The following is a 4,965-nucleotide window of genomic DNA, read 5'->3' as shown; positions in this document are numbered from 1 at the left end:
AAAGCTTGTAGAATGATCGTATACAATAGAACTTTCTACAACTTTATTATTTCTTGAAATGCAATGTTTATGACTAAGGGATGGTAGCTACAATTATTTAATGTTTATGAATATGGATAGAATACAATTGAATTTTGATATTGGAGTTCATTGGATTTACAAATTAATGAATGCCCTACAAGAATGTTTTATTTTTGGACTCTGGAAGAAAAAAAACCATTCATAGTTGCAAGAAGACTAAAATGATATACAATTAAAATAAATAAAAGGGTATATATACAGACTAATGTAAGGGGCATACAATAAAAGTTCTGATATTTCCACAATCCCAAGGTCAAGAATCATGAAAGTCTTTCTACACCAGCAGTTGTCATTTTGTGGGTTGGAATCTTTCTGGAGGAAGAATGACCCTTTTACAGGGATTGCTAATACCATCACAAATGACATAGATATTTATTATGGTTCATAATAATAGTAAAAATTACAGCTATGCAGTAGCAACAAAGGAAGTGGCTTGGGGGGTCAACATAGGAGGAACTGTATTAAAGGGTCACAGCATTAGAAAAGTTGTAAAGCCCTGGTCTAGCACTTCATTTGCTGCAGTGGTAAAGAACATTCTTTTGTTGTTTTGCATTATTCTAATTCATGACTGGTGACTGATCTCTTCTTTGAGTGATGTTCGAGGTTGGCATGAAAGGCTCATTGCTGGATGTGGGAGTAGTCCCTATAGAAATGATGCTATGGTCTGTATTTAACATTTTATCTGTGGTTGTGCTATTTGCCATGCTTATGTTGGTGAAAAAAATTTAGGTATCATTCCTTAGATGATCATAGCAATATACAAAGGCAACCCATGGAGCTAACAGTTTGGATGCCATTACACAGAAGAATACTTGTCCAAGTTAGTTTTCTGCTTGCCATGATAAACACAACTTAGAAAGGAAGAGTTTATTTTGCTTCCAGTTTGAGAGCATAGTTTATTATGGAGAGTCTTGTATAACTGGTCACAGTGTCCCCGTAGTCAGGAAAGAGAAAGGAGAATGAATGCTGAAAGACACTGCTCACCATTATTTCTCCTTTGTTATGCAGCCCAAGCTCCCAGTCCATGGAATGGTGCCATTAGGATGGGTGTTTCAATCTCAATTAATCCAATCCATAAAATACCTCCCAGGTGTGCACAGATGCTTGTCTAGTAGGCAATTCTAGCTCCTGACAAGTTGACATTGAACATTAACCATCACAAGAGCAGAGGAAGAAATATGCATTCAATATTATGTAGCATATATTTTGAAAGCAATTCAATCAACTATTAACTTCGAGATGCCAGAGAAATGCTTTAATATTCTTAAATCTCAGTTTCCTCACGTATGAAAAAGTATAAAGTTACTTTCCATGTTTAATTACTAGATGGTTGGGTACAAAACATTAGGCATGTTTAATAAGATATAATAAGCTTAAATACAATCACTAAATTTTTCTCCATCCATGTCAGTGTCCAAGGGCTGGGACATGTGACATCAACCTTACAACCCAGTAGGAGATCCTTTAAGATGCCAGTTCAAAGGAACTCCAGTGAAGTGACAGAGATGGCAATTCACCTATAACACTTTCAACCCCAAATTGATCCTGTCTGTGAGAAATGTAGGCACAGGGGACAGAGCAGTGACTGAGGGAGTGGCAAACCAATAACTGGACCAATTTGGGACCCATCCCATAAACAAGGACCAAACACTGACCCTGTTAATGACACTTATGCTTTCAGATGGGAGAATGTCATTCTCTGAGAGGCTCCAATCAGCAGCTGACTCAGTCAGATAAAGACACCCACAGCCAAACAGTGGAGGGAGCTTCAGGAGTCCTATGGAAGAATAGGAGGAAGGATTACACGCCCCAAAGGGGATAGGAACTCCATAGGAAGACCAACAGAGTCAACTAACCTGGATCCTTCAGACTCTCAGAATCTGAACCACCAACCAAAGAACAACATGGGGTGGACCTAGGTCTCTTTGCAGATGCACAGCCTGGTCTTTATGTGGGTCCTGAATAACTGAAATAGAGGCTATTCTAAAAGTTGTTGTCTGTACATGGGATGTGTTCTTTTAGCTGGGTGGCCTTGTCTAGGCTCAGTGGGAGAGGAAGTGCCTAGTCTCACAGAGGCTTGATATGCTGGGGTAGGGAGAGATATTCTGTGGGGGCTCAGTGGAGAAAGGGAGGGAGGAGTGGGGAAAGTGTGAAGGAGTGACTGGGAGGGGCAGTGAGCTGGATGTAAAGTGAATAAGTAAAAACATAAATTTAAATTTAAAAACCAAAAGATGCCAGTTCGACTCCTTCTATTTTGGTATATGCTGTAATTGGGCAAATTGATAAAGAGGTCAGGGTTGGAAAAAAGATAAAACACTCCCCCAATTCTGCTAATGCAACTGAGAGCTCCATATGCAATCTGGTCCTGAAACCAGGACGTAGTCATGTCTCAATACAAATGTCTGGCTTTTGCTTGGCCGTTTGACATGTTAATATGTGTGTTTACACAGTTTGCATATCCTCTAGATATCTTACTGAGATCATCTATTGGATTATTTTATCCAGATTTTAGTTATATTCAAAAACATATTCTGATATAGGGAATTATAACTGTGTGATCATAACACTCTAATTACTTATTTATACATTTACTGGATCAGGGGTCCTTCAGTTTCAAACACCTATTGTTAAATTGTTACTGTTGATAGTCATGCTTTGGAGAACATTTCATGGGACCCATTTTGTCATGACACGCATTATTTAGTAATTCGATGTTGGCTTATATCCACCATGGCTGTTATGGGTAATACAAAGAGCACAAAGTTACGTAGAAGCTGTGTTTCTCAAACTACTGGAAATGAAAGTCTATGTTTTTCAAGTACAATGCACATAGTTCATACTTCTGAAATATATATATATATATATATAGAGAGAGAGAGAGAGAGAATATATATTAAAACAATTAGTAACCATTGCACTGAGAGAAATCAACTATGAGATTGGGTGTCACAGTACAGTGAACATACGTAAAGGGTTCTAACTATGCAAACTATGTGTGTGCTACTAATGGCACATTGTCTAACACATGTAACCAAACTACATGGAGAGATGCACAGAACACTGAGACATGATCAGAACAACCTACAAAGTTCCCAGATTCTGAGGAAGAAGGGGAGGTGGAATAGAGGAATAGAAAGAAGGGAAAAGTGGGATAGCAGAAAAGGACTAATCGCTTCTTCCCAGATGTGCTCATTGTTTAATATGGATTGCGTGCATAGACTATCACACTATATTCAAAAGCCATACCTTTGGCTCTGTAGGCTCCGCCCACCAAATCAAAATGGAAAGCTGTGCATCTGCTTTGGGTTAAAGATGAGAGTTCTCATGTCCCCTTATCAATAACTCAGAAGGAAAAACAGGCAGGAAACATTTAGCTTTCTAATTGGGAGTAGAGTGAGTGAAAAAAAAAAATCAGAGAGGAGGAGCTGCTGGGTAGTAAACTAGCCAGCCAGTGGCTTTCCTGAGAAAAGATCACGGTGCGGCTGGAAGCATTTCACTGCCAAGTACTGTCTACGTCACTAAGTCAGAGCACGTTCTGCTGACACCTTTTATGAAATAAAGACAAATTTAATAAACTCATTTATTGCATGCTACTAATAAATGTTCTTCTCTTCTGCAGTGCTTTACTATAAAACAAAGGTAATGGCATAATATCACTGTATTTACATAGGAGTGCTTCAGACATTACATACATATAATAACATCTATATATGGCATCTATATTATAACATTCAAAGTTTATTTCTGATAATTTTACAATATAATCATTTAAATACAAGAACACTAGAAAATCAATGATTAATTAAAAATTATTTAAAATTTCCATACCTAATCTCCACACTAATTTACCTTGTGTTGTATTCAATTCGGTTCTTCAAATAATTCTAATTTTTTCTTTGCAATAATTGGGCCTCCATATCACTCTTTCTTCCCATAGAAATAATTTCCTATGCCAAAATGGGATTAAAACACTGAGGCAGAACTCTAAGTAGCGAGCCCTTTGTTGACATAAGTGCTTCATAGTTTGACTGTATTGGTTCCATGAATAAGTCCCTTATAGTCACACACACAAAAATTATCTGAAGCTTTTAGCTCAGCAAGAATCAATGTTCAAGCCATATCTGAATTCCCGTAAATTCGAAGTTAGTGAGGTTTGAGGTAATTAGGTTGATTGTACCCTGGGCTATTGATAAAACTTTAATGCTGCAGATTAGACAGAGGCTACTGCTACTGAAGTTAGACTCACAGTTCCTTCCACAAAGGTAGAGGAGGGCGGGCTCTTTACACTATTATGTGGAACCAAGTTTACCTGTGGCACAACCTGCTAGAGGACATCAGCATTTTTGAAAAAATACCAGTATGTTTTCCTCTTCTTTCTGCAGCCCCTCTTCTTGTTCAAATGGATCAGTTTTCCTTTCTTTGGCTCTTTAGCTTTTGTCCATTAGAGTTTCCCTGAAGACTATTTTGTCAAACAAAGCAAAACACTTCAGAAAGGGCTGTGGGTTCTCTGCAGAGTTATAGCCAGTGTTTTGTTTATGTATAGCCAACAGTTACTGCGTTAGCACTCCCCAAAGGAAAATCGAGAGAGATATCAGAAAAATGTTTTCGGTAATTGCTACTTGGTTTGATCTCCTGGTATTTCATGGTGTTTTATGCAGCATTAATGGCATCACCAGAGAGTCTACGGATACAAAAGAACATCTAAGTAAAGGCCTGTGTCAGATGTAAGGGAGTGATTACAAACCTCAGAGGGGACTGGCTGAGTGCATATTTAAACACTATTCTTAGAGGTTTGTGACAACTACTTTTCTTCCTAAGTTTTTATCCAGCTTAAACTCTCTCTCTCTCTCTCTCTCTCTCTCTCTCTCTCTCTCTCTCTCTCTC

The sequence above is a fragment of the Rattus rattus genome, chromosome X (assembly GCF_011064425.1).
Source record: "Rattus rattus isolate New Zealand chromosome X, Rrattus_CSIRO_v1, whole genome shotgun sequence".
Lineage (NCBI taxonomy): Eukaryota > Metazoa > Chordata > Mammalia > Rodentia > Muridae > Rattus > Rattus rattus.
Note: the sequence above shows the minus strand (reverse complement) of the source record.